This window comes from Thermobia domestica, chromosome 7, assembly GCF_964235325.1.
Source record: "Thermobia domestica chromosome 7, izTheDome1.hap1.1, whole genome shotgun sequence".
NCBI lineage: Eukaryota > Metazoa > Arthropoda > Insecta > Zygentoma > Lepismatidae > Thermobia > Thermobia domestica.
In genome coordinates this window covers 131,767,147-131,784,761 of record NC_137460.1, presented here as the reverse complement: position 1 = coordinate 131,784,761, position 17,615 = coordinate 131,767,147, and the positions used below count along the sequence as shown (strand labels likewise).

Below are 17,615 nucleotides of genomic sequence, written 5' to 3'. Positions count from 1 at the left end.
ATTTGGATTTAAACGGCAAAGAAAAAATGTTTTCATCTCCCCGACTACAGAAACTATGGACTGAGCACTAATATGGGTAATTTTCGATTTTTATATAGCCCCTCCTGCATGTTGCGTGTCATTCAATTGGATGTATCACTCTTCATTTCAGCTTCTCCCAAAACTGTCACTCTCCCATATTTGACACTGATATTGGTATTTTTTTAAAATCATTTCTATTTATCTCCTTCCTCCCCGTTTCTTAAGTAGCATGGCTGAATTTGGACCTAAACGGAATCGGAAATGTCAGTGTTCATCTAAGCGACGCCGAAAACTATGGATTTGACACTAATATTGATATTTTTTCATGCCCAAGTTCCGGGGCTGAATTTAGATATAAAGGGGATCGAAAAAGTCATTGTTCAACTCAGCGACATCAAGAACTATGAATTCGACAATATGGATTATTCATTTTCGTCATTTTTATATCTCCTCTTCTCTCAAGTTGCATGGTTGAATTTATATTTAAAGAGTAATGAAGACACAACATCAGATACTTTCATTTATATTTTCATATATATATATATATATATATATATATATATATATATATATATATATATATATATATATGTGTGTGTGTGTGTGTGTGTGTGTGTGTGTGTTTGAGAATAAAGTAACGAGAATTGTAAAAATATTACATAGATTTTTAACCAACCACAATGTGGTCACCTTCAAAGTACCCCCCTTGTGCCTCCACACACTTACTCCATCGGCATTTCCATTGTTGGAATCATCTCTGGAAGTCATCTTTTGGGATGCCTGCCAAAGCACGTGTTACAGCTGTTTAAATGTCTCTTTCTGTTTCAAAATGGTGTCCTTTAAGAACTGCTTTCACCTTTGGGAATAGAAAAAATCACACGGGGGCGATATCCAGTGAATATGGAGGGTGTGGCAGCACTGTAATCAATTTTTGAAGTCAAAAACTGCCCAGCAGACAAGGCAGTATGGGCTAGTGCATTATCGTGATGGAGAATCAAGTTGTCAGCAATACCTGAAAGGACACGACGGACGTGTTTCCGAAATCTTTCGAGAATTTCTATTTAGAAATGTTTATTTACTGTCTGTCCTGTAGGTACCTACTCGTTATGGACAATTCCCCTGGAGTCAAAAAAGCACAAAACCATGCATTTCACCTTCCACTTCGACATGCGGCCTTTTTTTTGGTCGTGGTGAATCTTTCGAACACCATTGCGCACTTTGACGTTTCGTTTGGTGTCATTGAAAACACCAGGTTTCATCATCAGTGACAACTCTGTTCAGTAAATCCGGGTTAGATTCCACTTGGTCGAACAAAAATCAACAGTCTTCCGGTCGTCTTTTTGTTGCTGTGTGAGATTTTTCGGAATCAGTTTGGCTCACAGTTTTAGCATTCCCAAATTTACAGTTAATATCAGACGCACTCTTTGTCGATTCATGTTCAGTTCATTCGCAATCATTTTCACGGTTAATCGTCTATTCGCTCGCAGAAGTTCCATCACCTTGTCTGAGTTCTCTTCCTGTCGTGTCGTTGTGGGTCGCCTACTGTGGTGTTCAGTTTCGATTTTTGTTCTGCCTTTCCCAAAGGCCTGCTGAAGCTTCCGGTACGTTACCGCGTCAGTCTCACCAAGTTTCACACATAAGAAGATTGGATAGTGCTGCTCAATATTACGTGCTTCCATTGTTGTGACGGGGGCTAAACAAACCGCACTCTTAAAACTCTAACTCAGGGTGCGAATTACCGGAGATTGAGGGGGATTTTCCCCCTCAATCACATTTTGTTCTTCCCCAAAGAAATCAACTGAAGTATCACCACTGGGGATGCTCGCTTTCTCCCCACCAAACAATGCTTAGTATAACGCCAAATTTCACTGATTTTTGCCATTTCTTGTAAGTTTAATCTGATAGACGTATTTTGAGATGAGCGATGTAAACTATTCAGTTTTAGTCATTTCTAATTTCAACATTATTTTCACTGTCGGTTAGTTGATCTATATTATTATAACTGCAGTTGTTACTTGCAACGGTATCCTCATACCATTCATTTCGTCATCGTTCTTGAATTTGAACGTAGGAATTGCGCGTAACAAAGTAGCATATGGATTTATAAATGCTCTTAACGGTTGGCCAAGAAGCCAACAAATAGCTTTTTCTAACATACTTGGGCATGCCATATCCATCTTCTACATTTGTATCGATTATCATCTTGTTTAATTTTGTTATATTTTATTTTGGTTTGCAAGTTTGCATAAAATTTGTAATATCCAATAAATAGAACAAGTGGACTTAATATAACATAAGTGGCCGACTATTGTCTGAACAGTTTACGGAAATAAACTTTTGAATCTGTACTCAAAATCTGAGTTTCTCATATAGCTTGGCTTCTAAACGAGACGTTAAACTCAAAATCAAAATCTGAGTTATATAATCTCTCGTGGTTATACGTTAACGTACATGCTGAGGATGCGTCCGTAGGGGGCAGACACGTAAGTGAAGGTGAGTAAGCGCATAAGATTTGTTTCAGCATTTACTAATACGACTGATTCTCCGTGTCATTCATTGTCCGTGTCTATATAAGCACTTCAACTGGAGCGGGCTTTTTAAAGTTAACCCATCACTTTTTATCTTTCTTTTCGCTGTACAGTTTGCTGTCCACTCCAATAATGCTCTCTGGAAAATTTCAATGTAATGTTTATACTTCATTTTATAACGTAGCACACAGTGAATCAACTCAGCTGTAACCTAACAGTAAAGTAATTATAAGTGTTAATTCCTGAGCTCCGTCATGCAATCGATATTTTAAAAAAAATTGGAGATCGCAGCATTAGTGAGAAGTAGAAGGAAAGCCCGAAATTTGAATTGAGAGTATTTAAATATTTGGCTTTCGATTTGACCTTGATGCCAGAAATCGGGACCAGCAACAATCCATTTTTCGTATGGTAGGCTAATACGTAGATTTTTTAAAAAGTAAGTCCGGGTTAATTGATAATTATACTGGTTTTCCTAACAATGAAGAGGTTTCCTTTCGCGAGAGAGTGTGTAATAAAGCACAATTTTAATATGAGCAAAAAATTAATAAATGCTTGTGATCATGGCTATCACTCGGGCCGAATTATTATGTAAAGAAACCCTACAGAGATACGAGCACAATAGTCACTACAACATTTAAACACGTTCAGGAATGTTAGCATGTCAAACAATATATAGGCCTACATAGTTGTTGTCTGTATATTTATTGGATTAATGAATCTGTTACATATGTCATATCATATTTATATGAGTATGGACGGGGGTGAGGCATTATTATCGCATTTTGAATTATTGCACCTTCAGACTTTACGTCAAGTTGGCCTAATTTTATCCTCCCCAATATAAATTGTCTAATTCCCGCACTGCTCTAACTTCACAATGTGTAATATTTCATGAGTGCCACATGCTGTGCTAGTGAAGCAGGCGTAAGTTCACACGCTGGCTTCGGTTTCAGTCTGCAGGGTTACCAGCATCAGCTTAAAAATTCTCATTATCTTATTGTCGGTCCTCGTATATATATAATACCCTTCCCGTATAATATATATATAATACCCTTCCACCTCCTCTACGTTGCACCATCGAAGTAAAATAGTAAAATCCATCCTAGGCCCGATCCTCATCTATGTTGAAAATCTGATCGAGATACGTGCGGTCGTTCAAGAGTTATTTTTATATATTTTTATACATAGCCCTTACCCCTTCTTAAGTTTTACCATCAAAGTGAAATGACAATATATTTTCGAGGCCTGAAATCCAGTTGTTTTGAAATTTTGATTGATATCGGTTGGGTGTTATTAGGTCACAAACATAGTCACTTTTATTTTATACAGATTGATCTTTATATATTTCCTCCTCCTCCCTCACCTCTACAATCAAAGTGAGTACACAAAACACTACCAGGCAAGAACCATATCTACGTTACAAATTTGATTGAGATCGATAGGGTGGTTCAAGAGATTAAGAGTCTGAAACATAGTGTCTTTCAACTTTAATATAGATTTAAATATATGAAATTAAATAAAAAATTACTCCAATTATTCACTGGGATCTAGCAGACTCTTAGTACATGTAGGATTTTAGGTAAGATTTAAAGTAATTAATAAAAATGTGCGACTGTTGTATGTTTTAAGATACTTAGATAATAGGTAGATATTTTCTAAAAAGAAATTATGTGAATTTCTAGCTTAGAGATTGAGGAAGGCAAGCTATTGTTAAAAGTCGATTAAAATAACAATAATGTTCATTAGAAACTTTTATCTCCTTTACATTATAATATACGTAAGAAATTACAGATTTTAATCGTTACAGAAACTATTAACAACGGTGGCGTAAATAAAGGAAATAACATGGATATACAGCTTCCGGGTTTTAAACAACCTTTTATTAGGACAATAAGAAGAAAAAAACATTTACTATAATAAATAATAAATAGAAAATTTTTAAAATGATGTAAACTTGGGAGCTTAACCCCCCTTACGAAATTCTGCACAGGTTGATGATAAAGAACTTTCACGGAAGTTTAAATTGGAAACGAAATTTGTATTAAAACCCGTTCGTCAGTGTGGTAAAATGAATTTATATTACAAATTTAGAATGTAGTCAGGGACTTTCAAACCTTAGTCTGTAGAAGCTGGATGTATTTATGTGAAATATTTATTATGAGAGTGGCTCGGAAAAACTAAGCAGAGGGTTTCATAAACCAACCGGCTTGTAGTGACCATACATGTTCATTTTACTTCGACCTCACTCACCCTTGCCCTTGCAGTAGCAGTTGGCCCTCGCCCTCGTTCACCCTCGCCCTCGCGAATGGAATTGTCCATCGCCCTCGCGCGCCCTTACCTCGCTGTCGAAACTTGCCCTCGCCCTCGCGCACCCTCGCCCTCACCGGCGAAGCTTGTCCTCGCCCTCGCGCACCCTCACCCTCGCCATCGAAGCTTGTCCTCGCCCTCGCGCACCCTCACCCTCGCCATCGAAGCTTGTCCTCGCCCTCGCGCACCCTCGCCCTCGCCGTCGAAGCTTTTCCTCGCATTCTCGCACCCTCACCCTCGCTGTCGAAGCTTCTCCTCGCCCTCGCGCATCCTCACCCTCGCTGTCGAAGCTTCTCGCCCTCGCGCACTCTCACCCTCGCCATCGAAGCTTGTCCTCGCCTTCGCGCACCCTAGCCCTCGCGATAGGAGTTGTCCATTATCCTCGCTCGCCCTCGCCTTCGTGCTCAAAACTTTTCCTCGCCCTCATATCATTGAGGGCGAGGGTAATTGAGGGTAAGGAGGCCTCGAGAGGGCCTCCTTCGTGGGGATCATAGCATCAATTATTCAACCTATTTGTTGAATTATTTCCTTATCGTCAGTGGCGGATTCAGGGGGGCGATCGGAACGATAGCTCCCCCCCAGAAGAAGAAACTTCTTTATTTTATATATACAAATAAAACGCATCCCAGAGTTTGGAGCTCTTAAAAGTAGCTCTAAGTAGCAGTATTACAACCTACCACCCCCACCAGAAGTCCGTCCTGGATCCGCCCTTGCTTAACATACGTCCTAAAGAAAGGAAACTAAACATATCATCGTATAACTTACTGTGGAACACCTAAAATGGAACAACTGTTACAATGGAGATCTCGGTCGATAGTGACGTTTACATCATTTATCAACAGTATCCAATGCCTTTACTTCAAAATGTTCCTTGAACTACGATGCATAAGTATTCAGCCACACAAGGGCGGCTCTTATGAGGGTGAGGGTGAAATCAAGGTTTGATGAGTGGCGGTAGAGTGACTGCCCCGGACTATCTGTCAGAATTTGACAGTCAACACGTTGGCCCTCCCTGATGTATGTAGCGTAATTGAGGAATTTGAACAAATTCAAAGTGAAAGATCTAAAGAGCTTAATTTTGAAACTCCGTCAGCAAACAAATAAAATACTTCAGAACACTATTGTTGAACTATAACTCGGAAATATATACCCACTCTAGCCTATAACATGAATGACTTCATTGATTTAAATGTGAATCTAAGTTAATTGGTATTTTAAAATATAAACTGAAATGTGTCAATGTGCTTGTAAGGTTAATTTCGATGCTCAAATATTGTTAATATTCACCACTAATAGAGATACATTTGTCCTATCTTAACAATGTTAAATTTTTTTTTTCAATAATTGCCATAAATATGAAACTTTGTGTTAAGAAACTACCCTAGGGGCCAATTTGTGCACTTTATCACTTTGGTCTTGATTCATTTTTGACAGCTATCATTGTTGGAAAGTTTATTTTCAGTAATTCCCACAATTATGAAATGATATCTTTCAAACGTTGTCTCAAAGATTCCTTACACTACAAATACGTAAAGGCAAATGAAAAATGAAATCTTTAGTTTAAGATCCCACGATTATGCAAGCTAAGTGCTAAAGAAGACAGAAGTGAATGATGAAAGAAATAGTTGAATGAGAATTGTTACGTGCGGAAATTTTATACACACTTAAAAAAAAAAAAAAATCTTGGAGTGTATTGCCTGACGAGTATGCAACCCGAAATAAAGATGTACATTTTTTTTAGCGCCTCTGGCGGAAAGTGGTGAATTACGTACCTACGACGGTGCTTGAAGAGGATGGCTTAGCCATTCGATTGCTACTGTGCAAGTGGGCACTATCTGTTCTACTATATTCAACTGTGTACAAGGTTATTATATATATATATATTACGGGTTTTCAGAATTAGTGAATTTTACCGTTTATTCCTGAAAAAGAAATCTATATTCGGATATTTCTAAAGTATTGGTATCTAATTTCTGAATAGTGTTATTTCGGTTTGGTGATATTGTGTGGATGAAAAGATCTGTACGGTGACACCCACTTACTTAAATCGGGAGTGAATGGAATAAGATATCACTTTTGTAAATGGGTGAGTTGTTATACTAAATTGTTATATTCTCTGATTTAAGGTATTACATTAATTAGGACTAAATATATTTTATATCTATTTGAATTATAGAACGGTGTGTTATTAAAACAATTCTGAATATAATTTTTTAAAGAAAATTAATGATATGGAATTGTGGTAGGGTAGATGCTGCTACTCTATTAGACTCCTTAAATATATTTACAGTAAAAAACAGTTTTATCCAGTATAAAAATATATATATCAGGATATAAATTTACATATGTTGAAACCACTATTCTTGTTCAAATCCATTGAAAGTAGATATTGCTTGATTGAATTATTGTTATAAAGTTTTCAATTCACATATATAACCTTTTATTTCAATATCCTAATGGCATCTTTCTGATTATTTATATTATGGTTTTTTTGTTTTGCTAAGCTGAAATACGTAGAAATCCTATAGATGAGAATTCATATAGAAAATATAGTTAAGATTTGCATTAGGAGGATCTCACATAATTTCCCTCATTTAACTATTATTATTGTAGGGCATGTTTCCCTTTATAGATATTTGTCCTGGTCATTAACGGCCGGTGGCCCACGACGGAGCCATACCTAAGGCACGTTACAGAATGTGGTAGGAAACTGGAGAATCCCCAGAATACCCACGAACACGATGTCCTCCACCACGAACTTACTTGGACGGGAATCGAACATGCGACCCTTCGAACAAAGGTAATTTCTCTATCGCTGAGCCACCGTTCCTCCCTAAATGGCACGCTCAGAGCTTAGCGCCTCCAGGGGCCTTGGAAAGGTTATCGAGCCTAAAATGATTTAGCACTGACTTTTATAAATCCACCAATTCAACAATTAATAATGTCGTGCAAACTTTAATACGTGCAAACTTTAAGATTGTAGTAATGAAAGAAAATATGAAATCTTTAGTTTAGCGCCCCAGAGTTATGTATCTGCTAAAGGAGATGGATGAAATTGCAAGTGAATGATGAAAGAAATGGTGGAACGGGAAAGTACTCGTAAGAGAAAAAACCTTTGTTTTCTTTAGCACAAATAATTAAATGAATAGATTAATTGATTTACATAAATTTTATTATAATTAGCAATTAAAAACTGAAAGGGTGATCACAAACTTTTCTTGCCCAGGACCTCGCAACAATTTGTTACACGCTGCCATACATCATTAAAACAGGAGTAGAGTGACTGAATTATTTTGCTCTGTGGTTGAAAAGTAATAATGCAAAACAGACAATTATTGACTTGAAGATAAAGGATAGTTTAAAAATTCTGACTGGGGAAAGCTTTTCCTCGCCCTCGCGCACCCTCACCCCCGCCATCGAAGCTTGTCCTCGCCCTCGCACATCCTCACCCTCGTTGCCGAAACTTGTCCTCGCCCTCGCGCACCATCGCCCTCGCTGCCGAAACTTGTCCTCGCCCTCGCGCACCCTCACCCTCGCCATCGAAGCTTGTCCTCACCCTCGCGCATCCTCACCCTTGCTGCCGAAACTTGTCCTCGCCCTCGCGCACCCTCGCCCTCTTCGTCGAAGCTTTTCCTCGCACTCGCGCACCCTCACGCTCGCCATCGAAGCTTGTCCTCGCCCTCGCGGCCAAAACTTGTCCTCGCCCTCGCTCACCCTCACCCTCGCCATCGAAGCTTGTCCTCGCATTCGCGCACCCTCGCCCTCGCGGCCAAAACTTGTCCTCACCCTCGCGCTCCCTCGCCCTCGCGTCACTGTGGGCGAGGGAACTTGAGGGTGAGGATGCCCTCGAGAGGGCCACCCTCGCGAGGGTGAACATCTCTGGTAGTGACTAGTAGATATGGAAACCAGTATATCAAGTTGCACATCCCTTTCATCTCTATGTAGCAGAAAGAATTCTTAAACATGTTAAACAGTGCATTTTTAAGGCTCAACGGAAAAGCATTTGTTTAGAGTCCACGTTCTTAAATTCTATTCATAATGTGGGGTCATTAAAGCTCAAAGTCGGAGAATTCATCCCTAGTTCCTGAGGTAACTGTATAGTTCCCAGATCGCGGTAATTGAATTACATGGTGGAGAAACACCGAGTTCTCTGTTTTTTCAGGATTGACCACCTTGTTTATTTTACTGCTTTATCTTTTCTTATCATCAACATCTTCTTTAGCCTATCTGGCAGAATTAAGGTAAATGAAACTTTAAAAAATCATTTTCGGAGTAAAAGCATATAATTTTTAACTATATCGATTCAGTACAACTAAATAATTCTAATTTTGCCGCACGTGAATCATTCGGTAAAACTATCCGTATAGAAAGAAGGAATCCACCATAATAGTATGACCTATCCTGACTATATATTAGCAACTGTACGAAAGACCTTCCGTGAAGAATCTTCCTAAGGAAGTTACAAGTTAATTTTTTCTATCGGATAGAGGGTAAAACTAACATCAACTAAATGCACACTTTCTGATTATCTCCTTTTATGATCTTCCACTATCAGTTTCTTTTATCTACCCAATTTCTGTTTAAGTATTGTTTATTCATCAAGAACAGTTCACTTCCGTCATACATTAAATTGAAATCGTAAGAAAAAGTAAGTTTGTCATATGAAGATATGGTATTCAATTTATATATGAATTTTCTAAAATTAATAATATGGTTCTCAAATTGCAACATATATGGGCATAGCCCACATTGTTAAAGTTGGCATACGGTGTAAATCAATACTGAAGGAGCAATGAGAATGACTTTTAGGAAGACAACGAAAAATATGTATTTTTTTATTTGTTTTTACCATCTATAAAGAACTGCATCTCCCTTTATTTACTGATGAAATACCTTCTGACAAATATTATGGTCCACAAACCCAAGACTAGATATGAAGTACAAATAATAAAAGAAATATGGCAAAACATTGAACTCAATAGCACAATTTTTATGGTTTGCAGTAAATATGCCTTAATCTAACAAGAATTGAAAGAGAACCAGATTTTATTTTGGAAAATTTTGCCTTGAGGAGAATTTCAAGATGTAAGAGCATTACATTGGGAAACTAATTGCTGAGGAAAACACTACACACAAGAGTAACAAGTATTCGCAATCTAATATTATTAGTCCCGGAGCGGTAGTAACAAAACATTGGAGTTGTGCCTGAACCCTCTGGAAGTAATATCTCCAGGGATGAATTCAGGGGGTAGCCCGAGGAGAATCTCCCCCCGGAGAAACTCTCAAAATTTCAATCACAAAATGTAGAAATTACTTCACCCAATTACCTGCCTCTCTTTCCGTGCACGTGAAGACGGAATCATGAAAAAACATGAAAAATGAAATTTTGAGTTTTACGTCCCACGATTATGACGGTTAGGCTAAAGGAGACGGTGATAATGAGTAATGAATGAAATGGTGGAATGAAGAAAGTGGGAGGAAACGGCAGAACCCCGAGAAAACCCACGCACACGGTGTTTGTCCACCACAAAGTTCACTTGGCGGGAGCAGGGTTTGAACCCGAGACCCCTAGCACCAGAGGTGAACGCTTTACCACTGAGCCACCGCGGCCCCGAAGACGAAGTCATATCTCTTAATACATACATATATATATAAATGACGGAGACGCACTCTATCTAAATATTAAGCATTATAACATGTAAGGTAGAATACCAAAAGTATATGGAGCCTTTGTTTCTTAACGCTATGGGACAGTTTGGCCGACCATGGAATTGTCAACTCTTGATAAAAGACTTATATTTTAGTAAGTACAAAATTACCCCTACATTATAGGTATGTATTAGTAGGTGCCACTAGCACAAATTGAGATAGGAAAGAAAAACAGGGAAAATCCTTCTCTTATTCCATATGTCTCTGACGTCAACAAACTTCGGTTCTTGAAAATAAACAGTTCTGGCATTATTTGGAATACACTGATTTAAATTCCATTTTTCGCCTTAAAAGAAGTCAGTGTTTTTTTTTTTTACATAGGGCTGCGCACGACACTAGAAGACAGAATTTTCCTGACAAAATTTGAGTCAAGAAATCACTTTTTCAGCAAATTTTAGAGACGAGTTAGCCTCGAATCTTGTCTCGTACGCATCCCTAGTTTTACGATTGTTAAACAAACCTTTCTTTAACTAAATTGAAGTTAATTAAACGGTGATATCAAAAGACGTTTAGATATCAAAAGACATGGGCAGCAAATTATGGATTGTTATACTTCGATGCAGTGTGCGGTGGTGCATTGTGTAAAGTATGCGAAGTGCATATGAAGAATGACTTGGAGGCATTGCAGAAAAGTGGTGGTAATTTTGTTGTTGCACCATTTACTAATTTTAAGAAAGCCACTGGACATTCAGGCAAATTGTAGAAACATAATAATTCTGACAAACATAAGAAATCTCTAGATATGGAAACATGTAGGGTTCAGGGAGAAAAACATCCAGTTCATATGCGAGTTATTCAACAAAGTGAATCTCAGACACAGTTGAATCGGGCGTCGTTATCATCGTTAATTGAAACCGTATATTATCTTGCAAGGGAGAACATTCCCCACACTTCAAAATATGAATCCTCGATTTCCAGATTGATCAGAAAACACAACAGCGCTCTAGGCAGTTGGATTGACAGTAATAGTGACACGTCAACATACGTCAGTAAAGCAACAGCAAGTGAATTTTGGACTTGCATAGGAGAAGTACTTGACAATGAAGATTCACGTGTTCTCTCAAATAGGTATTTTTCCTTAATGGCCGATGAAACAACAAACATTAACAATGTCAGTGAACTATCGTTAATGGTGCGCTATGTTACTGATTGAGGCGAAATAAAGAGAGATTCGTAACTATAACAGAGTTGAATGACACATCTGCTGACACAACAACAAACGCTATAGATGTTGAAATGAAAAACAGAGACTTAAAATATGAAAATATGGTTTCATGTTGTTTTGATGGTGCTTCAAATCTTTTTCGTTCGGTTTCTGGTGTACGGGCTAAGTTGTCAGAAAAGAAAAGTTCAGAAATACCTTTTATACATTGTAGAGCTCATGTCTTATCACTTGCTGTCACGAGTGCAAGGTGCAATTTCCCTCCAGTAAAACGCACTCTTTACGTAGTTAAAAATATTTATAATCTTTTTCATCGTTCTCCAAAGAGAGAGAAAATCCTACATGAAATTCTCTCTGTGTTACGAGAAAAAAACTTCAAAATCCCTGAGGCTACTGACATTTGTTGGTTAAGTTAATATCGAAGAGTGCATGCTGTTTTTATATCCCATAAATCAGTGATGATTTCATGTGAACAAATTTATAAAGATGGTGCTAATCTCTCAAGCTTAGCAGGAGGAATTCTACTGAGTATGATGAACTCAAGTGTCATCATTAGTGTGGCTGTTTTAAACTAAGTGCTATGTGCCGTATCCAATTTGAGTACAATTTTGCAAAAAGAAACTGTAATTGTCGAAATTGTCTCTACTTCTTTCTGGAACTATGAGTCATCTAGATTCTATAGCAGAGGAGTGCACACCGTGTAACAAAAACAGTATTATTCATCGGAAAGTACAAATTTTATGTACTGCTGCAAACAGTGTAAAATATTTGTGTGTGAGGATGAACCAGAACAGTGTACATTCAGAAGTGCAAAACGATTCGTTGATTCCGTTCTGCAGCAAATGAAAGATAGGTTTAATGATAAATCGTCTTAGTTAATAACATTGTCGCCATACTTCTAATCATTTCAATAACTCTGTGATTTAACTCAAGACAATACAAAAGTTCTTTTTAGGTGTTTTGGTCTAGATGATGATGCTGTTTAGACAGATATACAATCTTTCAAATATATTGTTCAAATATGTAGATGATAGTGATGTCAGCGTAGCATCATTTCTTCTGAAAGGGAACTTTGGACATCCTAACTTGAAAAAAACTTTGTGAATGTATAATGTGCATCCCCGTGGCTATAGCTGGTGTAAAAAGATGAACAGCACAATGAACAGAATCATGACTTGACTAAGGAATAGAATGGGACAGGATACTCTTCACTGCTGTATGAAGATTGCTATTGAAGGTGACGCAGGTAATACTGAAGATTTCGTGAACATAGTTATTGATGTGTATACAGCGAAGAAGCCAAGGCGAATACGCTTGATTTAGAAAGAATCAGAAGTATGAGGAAGAATGAGAACTTTTCTATTAAAATATTTCTATGCATGTTTGTTTCGGGAAAATTAAAATATTTGAGTTATTTTAATTATCTTTTACCAAATTTCTACATTAATAACAAACAGTAACTACTGTAAATACGAAATAATAACAAGTATAACTGTAAACAGCATTTAAAGTTTATTCTAAAATACATGGCAAGGTTCTAGAACACAGGTCCCCCTTCCCACTTAGCTGTAATAAAGACTGAAAACAACGTGTCTTGCGGGGCTCTAACCCGCCTTCACTCGCTAACGTTCTCTCGGCAATACTATGTGAATTAAATATTAAACTTTGATACAAAAAAGAACAACCTAGCTACTAACATATATGTGGGGACCTGTTTTCTAGTACCTTTCCAAAATACATTTTTATCAGTCTTTATGATTGCGTGATGTTTCAGATAAAAGATTGCTTTTAATTATAATCTTACTTTTAATATTTATGCGCAGTTAGTGTTAGTATTACGTAAGATGTGCATGTAGATAGAATTGTTAAATATGCTGCTTTCTTGCAAAAATACAAAAAGAACCTCACCTGAAGAGTTCATATTCCCCCCTCATCAGGGAAAAATGAATGAATTCAACACTGGAAGAAACACCACTGAACATGAGATAAATCGATGTTCGAAAATTGATCTATGCTGCCCCTGGCGAAAAAATACTTATTTCTGTACCATGTTGAGGCATTCGACGACAAAGAAATTTTGTAGACAAAAAATACTTTTAATAATGGATTCATATCTTTTTTCCTAAAATTTTCCTAATCTGACATTGCGCTTGAATAAGTTTATGAGGATTGTGAGGTAGTCATAGTTGCAATGGCTCACTTCAGATTGTTTAATTAAGGACAAAACATATTCTGGAAACTGTATATTTTCACCAAAACTCCCACAACTATGTTAAAGAATGTTCAGTGGTATGTCTCTGAAGCGGACGAAATCAACAGTATCAGTTTTTCAGAGAATGCATGAATTTCACCATGGTTTTAGTGACTAACAAAACAAAACATTACTGATGTATAAAATTTATTGGTAAGGTCTAAACGATAATTATATTGGCAATACTGATTTTCAAAGTTAGAAGCGGAGAAGTATTTCTATAGGAAAATTGAAAAACCTATAAACCCAAGCTGAGAATTATTATAGTATTCTTTTATAGGATCTGAACTGTCACCTCAAATTCGATAGCACCGCGCAACGTCTCAAGCACTGAATATGTGAGGAGCTATGTTAAACTTTGAAGAAGAGAATCAGTGAGTATCACTAGAAAGCGAAGTAGGCTAAGTCATAATAGGCTTTGTGCGTGTTTACGATCTTATTGTATGAGTTGTTGATTTGATATGGGTATTTGATTACATTATAGAATGACTAAAACTGAAAATTAAAATTGTTTTGAAATTAGTTTAATCTATTTGAGAGAAGTGATACTATACATAATGCTATTTGTTTAATTCTTTTAAAATGTGATATTTTAAATATTTTTCTAAAGCCATATTTTTCTCTCATAAAAGTAGTTACTTAGTAAGTCTCATCGTAGGAAGACAGCCATTAGTTTCTTCCCATGTAGCCACGCAGATGAAAATAAAGGTTGAGGTATTCGATGATTAATCTGTTGCGTAAATCTTCTAGGATTGAGAAGATCTTTATCGTTAAAATAATGAATGAGATGAGCATTTGTAGGTATGAAAAAATAGCAACAGATAAAACGTGATAGCATTTACTTCTAAGTAACAACAGATATACTGTTAGTATTATGTAGAATAAATGCTATCATGTTTTATCTGTTGCTATATTTTTCTTTTACTTACAAATGCTAACTTCATTCATTATTTTCACGATAAGGATCCTGTCAATCCTAGATGATTTATGCAACAGATTAATCTATGAATAGAAACAAAAAGGGGTCAATATATACACTACCTGTTCAGTTACTGAAATTTAAGACTCAACGCAAGCAAAATAATACAGTTTTAATAGCCTCACAGAGAAGTTCCAAGATAAGCAGAAATCATATTAATTTCTTTCTGACTAGGATGTTGGTACCTATAAAACAATGCACTAACATTTCTTTGTACTATTGGTATTGAAGTGATTCTAAGCTGTCATCTTTCTCATGTATCCAATTCCCGATTTTTATGCCTATATTGCAAACAAATCCCATGACAACTTTCTAACACTTGTAGCAGTGAAGCAACATATAAAGATATGCTGCGTGTGCACCTAGTCGCAAGCAAAGTGTTGTCATATTTTAACAAATTTTCATATCAAGATATCCAGTTGTCGCCTTAATATAAGGAGGACTAAAGTGAATGAATTCTTGAAGATACACGTAGCGTACATTAGGGTCACTGGTAATACCCGCCACCGATACGTAAGAAATGGAGATCTAGTTTAGGTTAATATTACTACCAAATTAGTCCCATTATTACAATGTATGATTAATTACTAGTTTTATGTGGAAAACTTGACTCCTGGTAGTAAAAGCTAAGAAGTTTCCTACTCTAGAAATGTTTGACGGGAAGATAACCGAAATAAAAAAAAAACTTTAATGTTAGTAGTTACTTGTGCCAAATCCTGATAAATAATTTATGTAAGTAGTACAAATATGCGAATACCCTCCGTTATCACTTTACAATAGTATATGCGTAACGGATGGGAGTATATTTACGTCACCATCAGGACTATGTGTATAGTAAGAGTATATGCATCAGTTACGAGTGTATGTCAATTTTAGTAGACTATTATTAGGAGCATGCTCGTCAACGTTGATATACAGTACGATACATGCAATTTGCACAAAAAAATATTTCAGATGAATAAAGGTCATAAGTTGTTAGTGACAACGTACACAGACAATGTAGATATATACATTACAATACAGCAATGTTAAAGTAGTTTCTCTTATTTCTTCATAAACTGCACATAATAATTTACACTCAAGGTTTTCATGCTGTTGTATTACATGATCTATGCATTGATATAGGGCTATGTCTCATTTCTGGATAATGAAGTTAACATTTTAAAACATGGACATCTGTGCAATATTATTATTTATGCACAAACGATAGTGGTCCTCTCACAGAATTTACAAATTTATATTACAGAATTAATGTGGTTATTTACGCATTATAAAGTACGTACACTTGTTACAGATGCAAATATAGACTAATATCGAATTCTCTAGTTAGTGTTCGAATTACTGAAGAAATTAGGGAGAATACTATCCTGTCTAAAGAAACATATGTATCGCTGGCGGTTATTTCTACGGGCGAGTAGTGCAAAATGTAGTGTTTGTGTAATGCTTTCCTTTCCAAATATGAGTCATATCTCTATAAAGTCACTGACTCTATCAAAAATAAAAGAACTTCAATAAGAACATGCAAAATTATCATTATTACATACTGGAAATGTAGGTATAACTAAGATTATGAATAATGAAACTGTACGAATTTCTTTGGGGAAACTTTGCAATAATCCAAGGATATTAATTTCTGATTTAATTTGCTTGTAAATGTTTGAAGGGTTTAATTGAAGATTTATTCATTCGCAGGCGCTAGCATCTACTTTTTGTGCCAAATATGTTCGAGCAGAGAATAATTCCCCTAAAATCAGACCCTAGTTATCATATCACCTAAATGTCGCAGTAAAGTTCACCATAATCTGCTCGATATCACTATCGGAACACACAGATTAGAACCATCGAAATTAGGTACATATCTAGGAATAACATACAGTAATAAATTGCAATGGAGTGCTCATTTCCAGAAACTTGTGCATAAAGTAAAAAATAGGCTGCAATTGCTTCGCTGGCTAGTAGGACAGCATTGGGAGCTAATCTCAAAATTGCTGATCAAAAGATTTAAAGTGTTCATGTGCAGCATTCTTACGTTTGGCCTAGTAGCGTACGCAGAATTTATTTTGGTGGGGGCTGAAATCAGTTGTGAAGATTATAGTACATACAGTAGTTCAATGAACTTTTGTCAAATAACATGTCACAGTAGATTGGAATAAATCGCTGGAGAGATGACACACATTCTTGATGCGCAGGGGCATACACAAAAATATTTTCGGGCTCCTTTTTTACTAAATTAGCATAATTTTAGGGGCAATTAGTATAACATTACATTTCCTACTTTAGTCGCAGCTTAGATGAATCCCCCTGAAAATATTTTTACCTGTTGATGTGCAACTTTTTTTTTGTAATTTAGGAAAGAAACCAAGTAGCCTTAACAATAAAATCTTTAGTACATTCGGCATATTTGCTACAACCATTCAGAACGACATCAACGATCTCTCACAAAAACGTAACTTTGTAAAGTGATAATTCCATTTAGCATTTATCTACGAAAAACAACTGTGCACTTAAAAATTAAATTAACAATATCGAGCTTAATCTAAAACAAAAGTTTTTTTTTATTTAAACAAAATCCTCTTTCCATTAGTATAATTTGTTTCCATATCTATAATAGTGTATACAACGAAGGCAATTGGTCAAAGTATCGTAATGGATAATGTA

General features: G+C 36.4%; 1 pseudogene; it reads right to left on the bottom strand.

Annotated features, from left to right (window-relative positions):
- Positions 1-1,397: 1,397 nt before the first annotated feature.
- Positions 1,398-1,700, bottom strand: LOC145689336 (protein GVQW3 pseudogene; annotated as a pseudogene).
- Positions 1,701-17,615: the final 15,915 nt, after the last annotated feature.